The 19864-nt window shown below is 45.7% G+C and overlaps 1 long non-coding RNA gene across 1 annotated transcript in view; it reads left to right on the plus strand.

The window, feature by feature from the left end:
* The window catches only part of LOC149365699 (uncharacterized), a 73749-nt gene extending 55079 nt beyond the window's left edge, over positions 1 to 18670 (plus strand). Inside the window, exons 3-4 of the long non-coding RNA XR_016282727.1 lie at positions 7649 to 7711; positions 18286 to 18670. This is a non-coding gene — a long non-coding RNA (uncharacterized LOC149365699). The remainder of the gene's footprint in view (positions 1 to 7648; positions 7712 to 18285) is intronic.
* Positions 18671 to 19864: the final 1194 nt, after the last annotated feature.

Genomic DNA, 19864 nt, shown 5'->3' on the forward strand with positions numbered 1-19864 from the left:
AAGGCTAATTATCTCATAAGGTGACTGCCTGAAAGTTAATCATCTTGCAAAGTCAATGAAGCCTTCTTGATCATACCTGTATTGCTCTCATATTTCTGTCAGCTAAGCTTAAGTTACAGAGGTGCGCTAGCAGAAAACAGCAGCCCTCGTTATTTGACAATGATCTCAGATTGTCTATAAATAAATGAAATCAAATTTGTCTTGCGAAGGTTACAGGCGAATGCAAGCTTTGTTTCAATTTCAGCTTCTGAACACAAAGCATTTATTCAGGAACAACTCCGCAGGTGGAGAGGGACGTCTGCCCGACGAAGTTGTCAGTCTTAGCTTTCGAAGGTTACAGGCGAAGACAAACTTTGTTTCAATTTCAGCTTCTGAACGCAAAGTATTAATTAAGGGACAACTACGCAGCTAGAGAGGGACGTCTGCCTGGCGCAGTTGTAAGACTTGCACTGTCGCGCAATTATAAATTATTAGCAAGGGCAGAACCTCATACATTTAGCCCAGGTATTTCCCAAGGTAGCTCGAGCAGACTCAATAGCTTGCTCACCTTCGTAATGCATCTAATTGTCAAGGCTGTCCACCATTCCCTTATGTTCCTGCCCCGTTTTGTTTTCCGGTCCTCAACAACGACTAAGCGCCTCCTGACGGAGAGTGAGGAAAACACTCATTTCAAACAATGTTTTTTTTTTGTTTTTTTTTTGTACGGCGTTGTCGGTTTTCATGGTTATGGAGAATATGATAGTAGCGGAGATGAGGAATCGTGTATGGTTCCCACATACGACGGAACACTGCCATGATGAGACAGCCGTCTGTATTAAGCCTCTCTTCTTGTGGAAAACTAATCGCACAATTATCCGGATGCCTCGAGTTTCGCCACCCACTCTCTTAATCCCCCTTCCACCCACGATGCTGGCACATCCTGGCTTTCAGCTTGCTCCATGAACCGTGCCCGTATATCACTTGTTTCATCAAGACGACGCTCAGTATGCTCGTGATAAAACATTGCCCTTAATGCTCAGTGTAAACAGGGTGTCACAGTTGTATAGGTTGCTGAAACTTCACTAATTAAATCGGTATCCGCTGTGAGCTGCATGAAAGATACAAAATACTTTGGCGTCGGGTCGGGGTATTTTTACGAATGCAACGCAATGGTTCCGTTTCCAAGTAACTACTTACCAAAAAAAATTACTGGCTTTTGCGTAAGATGCAGCGTACCTTTTTACCCTAGAAAATGAAATCTCAAAGATACTGCCATGAAAAAACGTACTGTCGCAAAAAAAAAGTTTTATAAAGGAAAAAGTAGTAAGTCGTTTTTGTGACGCCAGACACCGTTTTGACGCAATCAACGGGGAATTTCGAGCTCTGCCAGCAAATCGGGATTTCTGTTTGAAAGTTTATGAAATGAAGTATGCTCTCAGCAAAACAAATTTCATACATTCAACAGAACTGCTAACAGTTACTTTTGACTGTGCTGAAACCGGAACTGACGTCAGAGATCTTCTCAATGTAAGGATAAGCAAAAATTTATCATTTTTGCAGAGTTTGGTGCTATGGGTTCAAGGCAGACATTTAGGCCTTGACTTGTTTGAAAAAGGGAGAGCAACGGGTCTACGGCGTCGCCACCCGCACCCTGTGTAAGGAACACATTGGCACCTCCAACCTGTGTCTCGTGACCACAAAAGACACATTTTCAATGGTGATTACTGAATAGGCATTCATATTAGTGAGCAGGTGCGCTGAATAACTTCCTTTTACGTAATTGTTGTACATGGGCGCCTTTTAATTCTCACAAAGTGCCACATACAGCTACCAACTTATAAAAATTGGCGGGGGCTTAGCTTTGGATAAGCCTGGTAGGTTGCGAAAGCAAAAGCACAGCGCCTCCAACTGAAGGAACGCAGTGCGCCGCGTCTACAGGTCACGCGTGGCTACCGGCTGCCGCTGCGCGACGACTCAAAACGTCTTCGGTAATTTTTTTGTATTTTGTTTTTGATGTTGTTGCCACTGAGAGAAAGGAAACGTAATCTACAGTTGGTATGACGTCACAGCGGCAGTAGCGCCACAGGTGCGCAGCGCGGCAAACACACACCGTAACTGCAGCCGGGCTCTCTGAAGGAGCGAGTTGGTCGCCCATAATCTACAGCTGGTATGACGTCACAGCGGCAGTAGCGCCACAGGTTCGCGGCGCGGCGTAACTGCAGCCGGGCTATCTGAAGGAGCGAGTTGGTCGCCCAAATTCACTCCGCTAAAGGTCAAACGTAACTCTGGCCGGGTTACGCGAAGGCTTGAAAGTGCGAGTAGTATTGCTGTCGCGATAAAAAGTTATGGGCTCATTTGTGTTTCCGGAGACACCGTTCCTCTTCTCTCGACTCTACAGGAGCGCTGCGCAGCGATTGATTGCAACAAGTAGTCAAGTTACTTTCGATCGTATACATGGAGGTATATAAACGTGCTCTTACATCTTCTTTGAAAGCAAATTCCGCACACTAAAAATGGAAGGATGACCTGAGCTTGGATGAGGATGGGCCTCAACTTTTACACGCGCCCAACCACTGAAGCGGACGAAATGGGACCTGAATCTCTTCCTGCAATGAGCTGATTCGGCTGTCACGGATCCAAAGAGAGCATTTGTCTTCGCACAGTAAATGAGCCCCCAGAGGTTCTCGGGTGCGTAAATCTGTGGGGCAGAGCGAGAGGCTGCCCTACCAACCACCGGTAAACAATTCGCCCCTGCGCGCCGCCTGTCCACATGTCGTTCAGCAAACGGCTCTCCCGGGAATAACGCGCTGTCGTTGGGAACAGAACGTGGGTAAAAGCCAGACGGGAAGGAAACTACGTAAACGAGGAACAATAGAAACGTGCTGAGTGACGCTAAAAACGAATCATCGTACGTAAAAGACGTCGGAGAGTGAGTGAAGCGCTTTTTGCAAAGACAAGGCGCTCTAATTACGAAGGGAGTAAAAATTGAATGGGAGTTGGCCCTTTCGGGGAGTAACTGTGTTGCCACAACTATTAGTCTTTCAAAGACTAATCATTATTCCGTAACAGATTGAATGGAAAAGGACCATCAGGCATAGTCACTAGCCTACGGACTAACTCTCTTTCGAGAAAGCCTAGCTGTGGAATTAGTTCCATTTTCCCCGTTTAGGTTTGATAACGCCAAGAAATACTAATTCGAAGAAAGGATATAAGCATAGTTGCACCAGCATAAATATTTGCACACCTGGTAACAATCCCAGCGCAGAAGGCGTCGCCTCGTTGCAACTTAAATGGAACGAGTCGTGTTAAATGGTAAAATAAAAAGAACTTACAAACATCTTCCACTTGCAGTCTTCACTCCCCCAAAGTGAACTTTGAATTTTCTTGACACAACCGCCAGGCGCCGGTAATCTGTACTACGATTTATACGCGAGGGGTCGTTTCTATTATTATTTCACTACAAATTTAAAGCTAAGGTGAAGATTGAGAACATCAACAAAGGAAAGAAGGCCTCCGTGAGTGCAGTGGAACAACGCGAACAGCAAATGGGGTGTTGCTAATATAGTACCAGGGATGATTTGAAGTAGGCCTGTATCAACTTGATAATCTGAGGGCAAGCTACATCCACTGAAAGGTGGGCACTTATAAGCTTCAAAAGGCCACAAATAAAATGCAGGTGTCGGAACAATCGACTGTTTTTACGAAAAAGTAATAGTACGACTCCGACCACCCAGCAGTTGCTGAGGCATGAAATTTTATTTTACATCACATCCATACAAAAGGTAAAAGTGCGTTAATAACAAATCTGAAAATTAAAGGGCATCACTTTTACCCTAATTCGGCCGCTGTTTTTATATAAAAAGGTGGTATACAATTGCAACACTCGCTTCATAAGGAGACCGCAAATGTGGTTTGTATTAAAACGCTGTCCTTGAGGTATGAAAAAAATTGCAGTCAAACTCAGCACTATTTCTGTAATTACTATGACGGAGTTGACTGATGAGAAATTTTGAAAAGATCGAGAAGTTTTCCAGTTGTGTGTGTGTGTGTGTGTGTGTGTGTGTGTGTGTGTGTGTGTGTGTGTGTGTGTGTGTGTGTGTGTGTGTGTGTGTGTGTGTGTGTGTGTGTGTGTGTGTGTGTGTGTGTGTGTGTGTGTGTGTGTGTGTGTGTGTGTCAAGGACGACCGCGTCAGACTGTACACATGCAGATTGCAAAGGCAGAGAGAACGCCAAGGACGCCTACGGTAGTGAAGTATAGATCGATACTGAATAGTTTGCTTTAGCATGCATGCGAGAAGGCTTTACATAGGTGCACAATTGTCCGTTTGCCGTGATAGACATTTGCGCCAACGCCCTACAAAGAGCTAGATGATGCAGAGCGCGCGCGCGTGCTTCCCTATACTTTATTATTATTATTATTACTTTTTGTCTCTCTTTCAGTCAATACAAAATTGAACCATTCCATATGTTGCATTCAAATTTGCACATAAAGCCGTCGTCCCATCTTCGATCTCCCAGCTAACAGGACCCCTTTCGTTGCGTCGTCCAATCTGTCAGCCTATACCCTATCAATACTCCTTTTCCTCTAGAACTGCTAATCATTCCAACAGTTGACCGCCTGTGTCTTGGCCACTCCCCCGTAGTGGGTATGTGCCATTCTACTTGAGGCCAACCACCTTTAGCCGTGCGATAACGTCAACATTTTTTTTTTGTATGCGAATCTCTGAGGTCATACTAGGCATAATTCACTTCCAGGCAGTCCTGGAGTCCATAGTTGTCTCAATGTCACGATCAACGCCAGAATTTTAGATTGAACAGTGGGGAAAAAAAACAGCAGTCAAATTTTGCTACGCACAGAAACTATGTGCAATTGTCTTCAGGGCTCTTCCGGTATTTCCAGGTAGCTGCTGAGTCACGAATGTCCGATCAGATAACGCTCCACGACAGCATCGGCTACAAAAAGCCCCTTATCCTCCGCGTTTTTTTCTGAGAACACAAGGAAGCAAAAAATGGCAAGCCATTGCAGTATTTAAACGACTCGCATTTCGAATTCGCAATTTTCGCTAGCCATCACGCCATTGATCATGCAACGTTCTTACCAACTTCCTTTCGTGTTTTGGGAATCAACGTTGCGTATGCTCGCGTAGGACCATTAGCATGATAAACGGCTCGGAAGGGAACCTCTGCAGACTTCCTCATTTCAGACTGTCGTGAGGTCAATTTCTGCCAACAAGAATTTTTCTTGTATTAGCGCTCATTCGTTATCTAAAAGGTGCGTGATTCAAGTTCATAATCAGAGTCTCTTTCAATAGTGCTGCTAATAATAAGGAAAATATGTGATGTCCTTTTCAGGAAATCGACAACTGAGTTTTCTGTAGTGTGTCTGCAGTACTCAAGCTACATAGCTGTGGTTCAATACTGCCGGATTGCATGTTGTTTCCTCGCATACTCAATATGCAACCGTTTGGTAACTACAAATGCGTTGCGCATAATGAAGAGTATTCTTTCTGATTGTAGAAACCCATGCGAGAAAAAGATTTTGTTTCTCTCGCGAATTCTCTGAGAGTTAGTCGTATTAGCGTTCAAATGTGTCTGTGGTCAGCTTCGTCTGCGCATAAATACATCTGGTCGCTTTAGCCACATTTTTTAATCGCTGCAGAAAAGAAAAACCCGTGGAAAAAGGCGTCATTTTTGCGTGTTTTTTTTTCATCCGGATCCATGTTGGTAGGTGCAGGCTGGTGCACTGCAGCGGTTTTCTTAAATGTTCAAAAGGGTTCAAAATTGGGCGAGTTGAATGGATTTCTTAAATGGTTGAACGCATTTGGTTCAACACCGTTAAATGTTTGAACACCGTTAATAATTGTCGCGGTTTGTGGAAATCCTTTTCTTTCAGCTTCTCGCGGAATTTATAGACCAAAACTAAAATATTCACTTTCTCATAATTTTATAGCCTAAGGGAGAGATTCATTTTGTACATAAAAACAGGAAGATGGGCAGACTGAATTTCGCACTGCTTCCTATATAGGAGTACAAAGATTTAATAATACAAACGTCAATACAGTAAACAGCCTACTTACAACGTTTTTCGAGTGCGAACAGTCTGCCTAAAACGAAATTGAATCTCTTCGTATCGGTTTATACAGTCTCGCTCCGGAGGCAGAACTCCGCATATCGCTCTTTGGAATAGCGTTGAAAGGCCGCTTCGATGCATTAAGCTCAAGGCGGCAGCCAGCACGCCTGAATAGCGCATTCACAAGATACGATTCGATGTTTGCATAATAGGTTCATTCAAAGGCGTTTTGCTAATACTGCTCCAATAAAATATAAGATCAAGGTTGACCGTTTGGAGGGGAAACTAACCAAGACACAAAAATTCCGCGTGAAAGGTACCAGCTTTTGCTTTATACGTTAGAGTTTCCTGTGCATCTTCTTTTAAGGAAGAAACAGAAATAACATGCCCCTATTGAACGGGAAAGATGAATTTCGAAACCGGCTTCGCAGCTATAGAGTGCTTTCTAACATCCGCGTGCAAATCGCATTCGGCACGAAGACGCATTCAGGATCGCCTATATTCAGGCATGAAATACGAGTAGATACTCAAAGCCTATGCGCACACCGATATTCGTGGTAACTGATCACGAAGTCGAGCCAGTACGCTGCTGCTTCCGACGGTACAAAAATAGACGGTCACTGATATTCAAAGCAGGGAGGAAAAGTTACTTAAAAATAGATGGAGGATTATACGTTGTCAGTGCAGTTCACAATGAGTATGTCTTATTTTTACATTATACAAGCGCTTCACAAAACTACAGTTAGTCTTTCTCCGTAGATATTCACGTACCATATGTTTACATGCCCCTTGCGATTCGTTACAGTTCCATTTCGTTACTGAGCAGCGGACTTCCCAGTACACTGCTCAATAACGTACGCACATGAGCAAAAGACAGCACAGTACTGTGACTAACTCACGCAACAAATTTTTACTTCCTTTGTGTTCGTCATCAAATATGTCTTTATTCTCGTGGCATTGCTCCTCAAACTAAATCTATTGCAAACAAGCTTGGTGTATTTTACAGTCGACGCTCACTTTTTCGAGATGCATTAGCATGCGCTTGCATAAATTTTCCACGTGACAGTTAAGCTCTGTTTACTGCTCTCTGTGTGCCTTAGTACTCTGCCTTTTCTCTGTCAATTTGACATCAGACGGCGTACAAATTTGAACGAGAAAGGCAGTATTGCACGCGCCAAACAGCTTCTCTCGCTTGTGAAGAAGAGCCAGTTGGCCTTTCATTGCTTCCCTCGATGTCTGTGCAGATTATCTCAACGAAGGCACTGTGCACTGCCACCCACAACGCCGCGTTGTGAAGGCGCTGTCTCGTAAAGGCGCAGGATTGGCCTTTCGCGGCACACGCTGTCATTTGCCTCCAGTACTATTTTTTATTCTTTATTGCTTTCGCAAACATAAAAAATTAATAGTTATTTGGTGCGTATGCTACGTCATGTACGAAAGAACATGGCACATAAACCTACCATCTTTGACATTGCACACGCATGCTACTCAGAGTACGCAAAGCAAAGCGTGAGAAGTATCATTCGCGTGAAGGTGACAATCGATTAAGCAGAAAAGAATAGGGAGATGTCATAACCTGCCCTGTCCTGGCTTCTTTCAGGTCATTTTGCTCTTGGTAAGCTGCAGGGGACCTCTGGATTCCATAACGGCTTTCTAAGAAGTAGTAAGTGCCTCACGAACCTTTTTTTTTTTGTTACCCGTAGCCGATCAGTAACCTTTATTCAGTTTTCGTCCAAGGGCGCTTTCGACAGGCGAAATTAATGACGAGGTTGATGCTTCTCATATGGTGAACATTCAGCAAAGCGGAAAGTTGGGCAAGTTGGATAACGTTCACTATGTAAAAAATAGCTCACAGGGAACACACGGGACGGAAAGTAAACGACGCAGACAAGCGCTTGGTCGCCCTATACCTGCAAGAACATCTCACGTCGTTGGTTGTCCAGGATCCCTTCGTGATACCTAATTCGGACGCTGTGGTCAACCTTCTGAGAACCATGAACCTTGGTCAGTGTGGTGTTTTTAGCATAGACGTTGAAGATTTGTATTATTCGATGCCTCATGAAGGATTAATGGAAAGTGTTAAAGTGTGTATCACGGATGACAATGATGAAGTCGCCTTTATGGGCAGATGCGGTGTTTCAGTAGAGTCCTTCATGGAAATTCTTTCTTTCTATCTTTCCTCAACCGTCATCGGATGGGAAGAAGGCTTGTTCATTCAACGTACAGGGGTTTGCATCGGTTCGTGCGTAGCCCCCATTCTTAGTAACATTTTCCTCGCACAGGTGGACCGAAACATTGAACTTAATTCACCATGTTTGGTTAAAAAAATTTGCAGATATGTTGACGACTACCTAGTGTTTTCATATCAGTGTGATCTAACTCATAGCATACCTGTCATTTTGAACGTTTTTAAAGAATGCAGCTCAGGTTTGAATTTCACCGTTGAGTCACCCAAAGAAGGGGTGCTACAGTTCTGACTTGTCGTTGTCCATGTGCAAGGATCACATTTGCTGGACTTACAGCCCCCGTTCCGCCAAGGCCCTTCTTAATTTTGCTTCGGGACACTCAAAAATCGTGAAGAATGGTATCGCGACGTCCTGCATTAAGGCAGCCATCACCAAATCGTGCATTCACTCCTTCCAAAAGAGCGTCTCTGCACAGGTGAACAGGCTCAAGGAATCAGGGTATCCCATGCATGTCATCTCGATGACGTGCGGCAAACTAGTGCGCTGGATTAAAAGGGCACAAAAATCCCAAGACGTTGGAAGGGAGCGGCAAAAAGTCGGCGTGGTGCCCTACGTGCATAGAATGGCACATGGGTTAAAGAAGGTAGGGAGCCGCTACGGCGTCCAGGTGGTTTTTTCCGGGCCAAGCAAGCTGAGCAGTTTATGCTCTCAGATACGGAACAGGCAAGAAGGTGTTGGAGATAAGCGAAAAAAGCGCGGATGCACCGTTAGGCACCGCGCCCCGTTTGTTCCCTGCAGCTTGGGTGTAGTGTACAAACTACCGTTGTCCTGCGGAGCTATCTATGTAGGACAAACGGGGCGATGCCTCAACGTTAGGCTTGGTGAGCACCGTAACTTCCTAAAAGATCATTATGACAATCTTCCTGAACATTGCCGGGAATGTAGCAAAAAAGAAGAGCAGAAGGGGAAAACTTGTAAACCGATTTTTTCTAGTACCGTCATACTTTTCAGACATCGAGATCAGCGTGTACGCGAGATAATGGAGGCATACCATATTAGGAAATGTCAGAATCCGTGTATCAGTGAGCCCTCTGTTAACTTGGCAGACTGTGAAATCGATTTTTTAGCCTCAGCGTTGCATTGAATTCCTTTTTTGATAACGGTTTTTTAACTGATCTTTCGCAGCGATGAGTGACGCCTGATGCTTCAATTTCAATTTTTTCCTCTGACTTGGTCTTTCCAGGAGGGACTGTTTGTGGTTGTTTTTGTTTTATGTTTTTAAAGTGACTACCTTATATTGCGCGCGTCAGCAATAAACCTCAGTTGCGAGTTAGCGCTTGTCTTCGTCGTTTACTTTCCGTCCCGTGTGTTCCCTGTGCGCTATTTTTTACATCATTCTCATATGAGATGCCGATGTGGGCTGCTTTCACTTGTGCGCTACTTTCTCTTGTGTGATGTGGGCTATTTCAAATTTTTATTTGGTCGCTGCAGTAGCCACCCTTTTTTTGGCACATTAGTATTTGAAAAAATCTACTGTGCCAAAAAAAGACTGGTTACTGCAACAAAAGGAGAACAAAAGCAGGACAAAAATACCAGTTAAGGACTACATTTTTCGCTCACTGCCCTCGTAGCAACAATAATAACTTTCAACAAAGCATACTGTTGATATGTAAAATATGTAACTTTTTAAGTAGCTAAAACTAGGTTTTCTATAAGCGGAAGGAATACACAGTGGTCGCGGAAACATTGTGAACAGTGACCAATGCCCGCGAAAACATGTTCTCCCCCTCTTAAGTAGAGCTGTATATGAAAATTTGTAACTTCTTTGCGACTCTTTTGTTTTTTCTTATTGTAATCAGACAGTGTGCTGAGACAGAGAGCGAAAAAGAATTTTTATTCGCACCCGTCAGAAGTGAAGGGGGAGAAGGCTTTAGCCTAAACCCCCATTCATTCCCCCAACGGTCAGCCGGAATCCCTTGGGACTCAGCGGCGGTCAGGTCGAGACCGATGACGTTGCGTTGCTCTCCTGCTTTGTGGTTGAGTAATAAAGTCTCCCAGGATTGTACATTTCTATTCGGGTCGTTATAGGAAGGGCAGTTCGGTCCAGACCTTGTGGACTATATCTGCAGTGCTATTGCAGTGCGTACATCCAGAATTAGACTTCCGGATGCCACTTACTGTACAATTGAGGGTTTGGAAACATCCCGGCTTGCAATTTCCTCCACATGATTTCCTCTCTTATGCTGGTAACATTATTATAGTGGTAGCTGAGGCTCTTTAGGAGTTGGTGGTCTCTAGCACACAAAGAGCACCGACTTAGAGAGTTTGAGTGACTAGTCGCAATCGCACTGTGTTCCAACGAAATAAAATATACTGCATTTAGTTATGCTCAGTATACAAACGACATACGCGGGAATACATATTAAAGCAGGGGCTGCACGCTTTCTGGTATGCAGTTCGCTCTTATTATTGCTCGTTCACAAGAGTCAAGTGGCGCTCAAGATTCTCCGACTGCAGCCTCCGCGTTTACATAAGCATTTTTGCAAAAGCGAAAATTCAAATCACTGTTCGCCTACAATCTTAGTTTCAGGAAGAACTCCTGCGGCTGCAGCCTAAGTCTGTCCCCATTTTCAAACCCCCAGATTTTTCACACCCCGCACACTCTACCGGGAGTGCCAAGTCCATCGTGCTATAATTAATGACTTCCGAAGGAGCCTAGCATTGCATACTTAGAAGCCGCAGGTCGCCAGCATATCACATGCGAAAACTAATTTGGGATCGCGTGATCACTTACCTTCGATCCCAGCTTTGCCACGTGTGGAAAGTAAGCGGCAATCTTTGGAAATTTTCGACACGTGCGCCCCTGTCGCAAGCTGGCGCGCACGGCTAATTAAAGAAGCGCAGAGCGCTGCAAGGGCTCTGGTTGAAGCGCGTCACTAGGCCTCCTCGGTAACTATACTAGATGACGCGAGCTGAAGGACGCAGCCAAGACTAGCGGCGAGCTCATTCAGTAAGATAAGCAGGCTGAAGCTGTGAGCCACGTGATAAACCACGCATACTGGCTTTCATGCCGTTCGAAAGGACCAAACGCGTAGTAAAGAAGTTGGTGCCTCCGACGCAGCCGCACACCGAAGAGAGGTCTCTCTTGCTTTTAGGCACGGTCGTTCGCACACACTCGCGCTTTCATCCTAAGGGGATGATCATGAGCGTATATAAGTTTAGAAATTGCTACGGGTCAGATTCCTCCGGACGACACGCAGCTTACGTAACGGTAGCAAGTGTACTGCGCCGAGCTGGTAAATCGGGACGCTCCGCCAGCCAGGGAATTTCCCCGCGCTCTTGAAGACCAGCCGTGGCGCCAGATTTAAAGGGACTGCGAGGAGCACTGGCCTTTTGCCGTGAACCAGAGTGCGAGAGGAGAGGGAAAGACATTTATTTTGATTTATTTATTATACCCTCAGGGCCATTACGGCATTACAAAGGGGAGTGGTTAAAAAATGAAATCAATTTAACAAACAGGAGTTAATTAAAACAGACAAGCTACAAACATGACTCCTACACATACATTATTAGCTAAGGCGTTCAGGGAATAGAAAAAAAGGAGGAAAAAGACAAAAGAAAAAACAATAACACAGTATAAAATACATCCTAGTTAAACAATGTTAGCTATAACATTCTTGAATAAATGATGATCTGCGGTGGTGGCCGTCGAAGAAGGAAGGTGATTCCACTCATTCGATGTGCGTGGTATGAATGACTGGAAAAAAGTGATTTGCAGAAAGGGATGCCAACCTTATGAATGCGATTAGTCTAAAGTGATCTAGTGTAAAGTGATCTAGTGTAGTGTAATGTGATCTAGTGTAAAGGAGTAATTTTAAAGAGGACGGTGCTTTAGAAAAATTGCGTCGTAAGTAGCCAAGCATTCGGTTAGCATTGGATATTTGTATGCGCGATGTGAATGGTTCAAGTTAGATCAGAGGCGATGTGCAGGCCAAGATACTTCTAAGCAGTTACCGGATTTGATGGTGCGTTATTAAGAGCATACACAGGAAGTTCCTTAGCATGAAGGCACCGAGAAAGCACATCGAGGTGTCCACCGACCTTCTGAACCAATGCTGTCTCTTTTCTTCCCTCAAAATAAACGGAGTCTAAACCCACAGGTTTTGTGGAAAGGAAAGGTGCATAACTGCCTTAGTTTGTAGGCGGATGCCACCACCGAATCACAGCGCGGTGTTGTCCAGTAAACCCGTTGCACTTGTTATTGCAACTCTTATATTACTATTTGTATGTAAGGTACATTGCCGCCCTAGTCCTACCCTTTCTTGTTCCTTTTTTTCCCCTCTCCATGTCCTTTTTCTCACGCTAGCCGCAGGTTGGGTGCTTCAGGTTTTGAAGGCAGATGCTGCGGCTAGCAACATCTGTTCCTTCCTTTGTTATTCGATTAGTAAGGAGCCAGTACTATTTTTAATAACTGCTTATCTAATCAGAGGACTCACAAAGCGCTGATGAAACCCGGGGAGTGCGACTAGAAGTGCTTTTGCACCGAAAGAACAGTCTGCACACGGGCGACTTCCGCGTTTCGCCTCTGCAGGCAAGCAAATAGTCGGGCGACGAAAAGGGTTTATTGATAGAAGGGAGCGGTAGAAGTACACTCGAAGATAAGTGACGTAAACGTCACGTGTGAAGAGTTTGATGGCGATTAGGATTACAAGGCTACCTAGCCACAGCTCCTGTTTATTAAGCAAGGTGTCTGGAAGTTACTACTGGCAGGGGGTGTCGACAGGGTTCGCGGCGGGGTCGTGTAGTCCAGCTTAACCATGGTCCAGACTCGATGTAATAGTCTTCGGAAGCTTGAGGAGAGGTGCTGCCTCCCGCAGATGCTCCCGTGTGCGACGGTTCTCACGGCCGTCCTCGGCCCAAGTCCTCTGGAGAGTCGTACGTCGGTGCATGTCCGAACCTCACCGGCGACAGGTTCCTGGCACCGCGGTCGTAGTAAACTCTTGCTTACGACGGATTGCCTGAAGACGATCGTGAACCTCGTCGTGGGGTATGGCTTCCGGTTCCAGGTGTCTTGTGGGTACAGCAAAGATGGTCGGCGCCTGCCGTCCCATCAGCCTCTGCACAGGAGATCGAGAACAGCATCCCGGGGTTATTACGCCATTCAAGCAAGGCCATTTCGATCCCTAGCGTTTGGAGGGCGCACTTAGGCAGTTTCTTTGCTTCCCGAACGACTCTTTTCGACATGTCATTAGAGCGCGGATAGTACGGGCTGGACGTGTAATCGATTATGTCTAGCACGCTTAAAAAAGTGAACTCTGTGCTAATGAACAGTGGGCCATTGTCGCTGAACGCCTTCAGCGCGTTACGTTACGTTAATTTTCCTAAGATAGGGTCCTAACGTCATGGCTCAAAAGATGCATTTGGGTTTTACAGCAGATGCATATTGCATACGTTTCAGGCCTTGCTAAACTGCTTGATATCTGCGGACATATTCGGCAAAACTGCTGGCTCTTGCTTCCATCTTTTCTACTCCGGCATGCGCTGCGTGAAGGAGGTAGATTAGCTCTGCTCGTTCCGACTTTGGTACAGTTACCTGGTTGCTACGGAAGACTAGCCCATCTTGTTCGTGAACTGCTTCCCTGTATGCCCAGTATGTTCTTGCCGGCTCTGGAATGCCACGCTTGCCGTCTGGCCAGGCTGTTTCTGCATCACTGCGGATGACAAGTGCGTGAGCACCGTTAGTAGCTGTAAGCAGGTCTTTCAGGCGTTGATCTGACGCAAAATACATTGAAGAATAGTCATTAGGAACCGGTCAGTTTCTTTCATTGTAGGCTCACTAGGAAACCACGACAAACAGCCTGCTAGAAAGTTATTTGCCCGGTTTATACGAACATGTTATTGCGTAACGCTCCGAGCTGAGTCGCATGCGCTATAAGAGAAGCGACTGATAAAGCGGCACGTGGAATATCGGTATCAAAGGTCGTTGGTTTGTTTCGACGATCACTTCTGGCCGAAAATGTAATCTTTTAACTTTGTGCATGTCTGCGCATAGCTTTGCTGCGCTTCTGCTAGAGATCGGGATGGGAATGCTACAGGATGGTGATCTTTTATCAAAATAGCTCCTACGCCCGATTGGCTGGCATAAACAAAAAGCGTGACTGCTTTATTCGGGTAGAAGTAGGAAACAACTGGCGGACATTAACGCCTTCTAAGTGCTTCAAAACTGGCTTGTTGCTTTTCTGTCCAAATCCTTGCGCTTTCTTTTCGCAGTAGTTCTTGAAGTGGCTGGGTCAAGACAGACACATTCGGAATGAAACGCTGTACCCAAGTTCGTTGTCTCGCGAAAGATCTGCAGTTGCTTACTATAAGGCTCCGGTACTTTCAGGATGTCCTGCACACTGTGGCTGTATCCGCAGGCCTCTGTCCTAAGTAGCGAACCTGGGACTGCAGAAAGGTGCGGTTCTCCAGCGCAAGTCGCAAGTTGTGGTCACGGCAGCGTGTTAGCAAAAGTCATTTCGACAGGACACACCGCGCAGGCCTTCTAGCAAACGATGCATTGCCGCTTGAAAAATTTCTGGCTGCGAAGAAATTGCAGAGGGCATTCGAAGAAAGCAATATCGCCCGTATGGCGTATTACTAGCCCAGAGCTCAGAACTTTCCTCCGTTAATTCGACAAAAACCCCGATGCTGCTCCTCAAATTAGAAAGTGCTGTTCGCTTTTCTGCCTTCTTCGCCTATGCTCACCAGAAACGTTGCTACCTGGTCTGGTCAGTTGAGTAGTAGTGGAAAATAGTTCAAACTCGCCCTTCCACGTTTTCCAGCCGAGCCAGGCGTCTTCTGTACAACATGAACTGGTGGGCGAGTTGGTCTGACATGTCTAGTGAAGCAGCGCAACGGCACAAGGCCAAGGGAAGAAGAGGACAAACACAGCGCTGTGTTTGTCCTCTTCTTCCCTTGGCCTTGTGCCGTTGCGCTGCTTCACTAGAGAGGCGTCTTCTGTCGTATCCAGGGCCTTCGGGGCCGGCAGTAGAGTATACGGAACTGGTAGCGACGTTGACGGGGGCGGTGCCGTGGCCATCTCGGCTGCGCACCGCTCCCACCATGCAGGCAGGCCGGCAGTCCGGTAACGAAAAGCGTCTATCGATAGAAGGGAGCTGTATAAATACACTTCAAGGTACGTGACGTAAACGTCACCTGCGACGAGTTGGATGGCTATCAGGATGACAAGGCTACCTAGCCACAGCCTCCACGGAAAAGCCATCTCCACCGGCCGCGCGGCAAGTGTTACGGATCCTAGGAACATAAACACTAGAGCGCAGTAGGAATACAGGGCCGTGCCCCGTATTCCTTCGTAGTAAAAATTAGAGGTTACTGCGGCGACCCGCATTGGGAGAATGCGAAAGCATTGACGCGTCCTCGGCACTCGTCACCCTTTGTCTCTTTTTAATTTTTTTTGTTAATAAATTTAACAACTGAATTAGCGTAATTATATTATGCTTTAATTAAAGATCGATTTGTTTACTCCGATTATACTTTCTTTAATCTCAACCAACCATTTTGGATTTTAAAATTTAGCGCCGTGGTTCCTTTTCCGTCCGCTTACTATATCCCCGTCCAGCCTATTCAACCATATAATGTCTTTTTGCTCACAATTAATTATTCTGTGTCAAAGAAATGTTTTATTAAAGTAGTTATCACTCAACAAATACATTTCAATTCATTTCAAACTTTATTTTCACTCCTTTGCCTATTTTTCCACTATTCTGTCGTCCACAGCTGTTTTCCTGTCCACTCACTATATCGACGTCCGCGCTATTTTCACTTTTTTTTTACATTTTTGTCTCTAATTATTTAACTAACCACCCTATCGAAATAATTTTTTTGCGCAGCATCCTCACACCATCCTCTATCGTTCACAGCCATTCGTTTGATGCTACCTACCTCTTCTGTGAATGCCACAACCTCTGGGGACGTGTTTTGCGGGCACATTTTGGTGACACGACCCCGCCGACATAGCCTAGAAATGCGCCGCCGCGGTGGCTCAGTAGTTATGGTGCTCGGCTGCTGACCCGAAAGACGCGGGTTCGATCCCGGCCGTGGCGGTTGAATTTCTTTGGGGGAGAAATTCTAGAGGCCCGGGCACTGTGCGATGTCAGTGCACGTTAAAGAACTCCAGCTGGTCGAAATTTCCGGAGCCCTTCACTACGGCGTCTCTCATAGCCTGAGTCGCTTTGGGACGTTAAATCCCATAAACCAACCATAGCCTAGAAATACTTTCGCATTAATAAAGTTTTTCTTTCTCGCAATTGGCCGTCGTGGTCGGGTATTAAACACAGGTCCCGAGGCTTGGAACTTGGATCAGGTGGCCACTGTGCTCCCGGGACAACTGCAGGCTATTAAACATCAGCAGGTACCTTAGCGCTCCGAGTGAAATATGAGAAATAAGACTTTTCACTCCAGAAGGTGGTAAAAATGTCATTAACACCTGCCGACGTGTCCTCTACCGCAGCGCGATCACGGCGACTACATAAACACGCAGCCGTCTCGACAAAATTGATCACCTGGCTGAAAAATTCGCTGTGGCTTAGCTTGGTTAAGCCCGGTAATTGCGAAAGCAATATCCGTACCTACGCCATGGTACAGCTGGTAGCGTAGCTAGTGGTGGTGCTTGTGGTTAGACTTGTGGTGATGCATCGGTTATACAATCCAATCCAATGCAATCGAATCCAATCCAATGTAATCTACTCTAATCTAATCTAATCCAATGTAATTGAATACAATACAATGTAATCTACTCTAATCTAATGTAATCTAATCCAATTCAGTCCAGTCCAATCTAACGTAATCCAATGTAATTCAATCTAATCCAACTAATGCAATCAAGGTCAAATGAATGTCAATGGTGGTCACCGCCGCGGCACGATGGTGGTCACCCAGGCAAGTGCAAGTAGTATTGCTTTCGCAATAAAACATTATTGTAGCGATAGCTACACTACGCCAGCCGCTTCGCAAGGTCAGCGTGGCTGCGCGCTGAGCCGTGGCACCAGCGCTCCGCCAGCTGTGCGCATGCGCGGAGTGACGTCATAGCCCGCAGCTGGTTACGTTACGTTACGTTACGTTATCATTTCGAGCCTTCACTGTGGCGACGCCGTGGCTGGTCACGTGGTTGGTCACATGGTGCGAAGCAGCTGCTGGCGGCGCGGCGCGCCCGCGAAACCGAGTGGGGGAGGAATGAAAAGGGGAGATGGGGCAGAGATAGTGAATCCACTTCGAGGGACGAAGATGAAGGTACGCCCATCGAAATGGAGCGGCGAAAGAATAACTTCACAATTCGACTGAGCGAGTTCACTCGGCCAGCTGTAGCTATCGTGTCACTCCAGGTTTAACCTGAGCTAAACCGCAGCCAATTTTTGTTACGGCAATTTTGTTGCAATATTTGGAGTCGACACCGGTAATCAAAGTTGACCATTCTGGCGTGCTAGTCAAAGTAAACTCCTCTGCAGTTCATTCTGAAGTCCTTGTTCGTACTCCTCGACGCCTGTATTTTCTTGTTAGGTTTTGTTTAACCGAAGAGCTCCAGCTTTCTCACAAAAGCGGCCGCCGGGTGGGAGACGTTCGCTCATACTAGAAGCAGGAGCCATCTTTACTTAATCCTTTTTGTGTTTTTTTTTTTATTTACCCTTCTCCTTCCTTCTGTCCAGTTAAGTCAATGCAGCCTCACTGCCAGGAATGATATGGAGTGGGGTCTGAGGCTTGGCCGTGGCCAGTAATGCGCGGCTGTATTGTTAGCAGAACGGATATCGTAGTGGGTAAGGTATGTAATTCAAGCAAGAGATAACCGATGTTCCCCAAAATGGGAAAAAAACTTATATCAAAGAAATTGCAAGCAAGAAATTAGTGTATGTTATGGGAGCGAGTGTCGCAGGATAGGGCTCATAGGGGACCATTGGGAGGGGGCTGTTCCTGCACTGTATGTAACAGAAACTGGTGTCCATAATTACGAATAAATGAGTAATGTGTGTTTGGTCTTTTTGTTTTCCTTGTGCTGCAGGTCGAATGCACGCGACACCAGACGCAAGCCAGTGTTACGGCTGATTATGAAGCAGAGGTTCTCTCTTCGCCGCTGGACTCGCTTCGCTTCTTCATAGCGAAGTCGAAAGAACGAGTCAACTACTTCGGTAGCTTATCCGACTGCTGCGCTCATCGGGTGAGCAGTGAAAGTGTAAACAATTTGAGGTGCTCCTTCAGGTGCTGCAAGTCGTCGGATGCGTCTCTTCGTTGAGTTGAAGTATTTCGGAGCGGCACCTCGCGGAAACTAGGTAAAACATTTGCCCCTGAAGCCATCCTTTCGTGGAAGCGGAGATGAAAGTACTCTGAGGTGACAAAGGATTACCTCAAGTCTGAAAGGATTCGGTGATCGGCGTGGTGTTTCTTCTCCGAAGGCAAGTTAACCTTTCAGTTTCTCTTGAATATAATCACCTTTGCCAGCCGGCCTGACCGTCTATATGAAAAAAAAAAAAAAACGTACGGTTTTTTGCGCTTATATGTTGTACGACTGGAAAGGGGAATGCAATGCGTGTTTCGATCTCAATAGCGGCGTTCAAAGTGTACGGGCAAAAGGTATTCGAAATGTTCAGCGAATGAATTGCTTGATTTTCTTCCGGTGGCCTGTTGGCTTTGTCCGTATTTGTCCCTACTAATGCACAATAGATTGAAGTTTTGTATCTGATCCAAATAGATAGCATGCGTGCGATATTTTTCGATAACTTTTGTTGGTCGATTGCTAAATGATATAAAAGAGGGCATAGCCGATGGCTCTGATGATATCCTGGCTGCAGTTCTCGAGAACTGTTCAGGGGTGTAAAGTTTGTATCTTTTTAGGCGATTTAAACAATCTCTGAACCATGCTTCTTCACCCCATCACAGAAAGTTGGCATATGTAGTGCCTGTACATAACAGTGGACCATGCAACAACGTTCAAAACCACAGACCGGTGTCGCTAGCAACTATCCCGAGCAAAGTAATTCTGCGTGTAATTTATTCTTCTATACTTTAACATCTTCAAAAGCGTATTCTTCTCAACGGCACACAGCACGGATTTAGTCGCCGATTTTCACGCCCTACGCAGCTGGTAGCATTCACACATGATTCTGCTCTGGCTATTGATAAGCAGATAGTTATTGACTGCGTTTTCTTGAATTTTCGCGAGGCGTTTTATGTCTTTCCGCATGGCCTACTTATAACAAACTCCAAGCTTATAATCTGGATGAAAATGTGTTGAAGTGATTGCTGAATACCGTTCTCTCCGTCAGCAGTAGGTTGTTCTGAACGGGTTTTCTTCGGTCAATGTTCCAGTCACTTCCCGAACACCCCAGTAATAATTACTGGGGTCTCGGTTATTCCTACGGTTTATTGATGAAAACATTACATTAGAGAAAACAAACAATAAATAAACAAGTACATATGAGGCGCACCTCGTATGTACTTGTATGTTTCTTTTTGCTTCATCGTTTATACTCTTGTGTAGCAGCGCAAAGTAAAACCATGACGCAGAACCAACAGGCCCCTGTTCTAGCCTTGCTCTTTTCCACACAATGTGCCCCTAGGGGGTGACATGTGCCGCTTCCTCA

This window comes from Amblyomma mixtum, chromosome 1 (assembly GCF_055824585.1).
Source record: "Amblyomma mixtum isolate Tamu chromosome 1, ASM5582458v1, whole genome shotgun sequence".
Lineage (NCBI taxonomy): Eukaryota > Metazoa > Arthropoda > Arachnida > Ixodida > Ixodidae > Amblyomma > Amblyomma mixtum.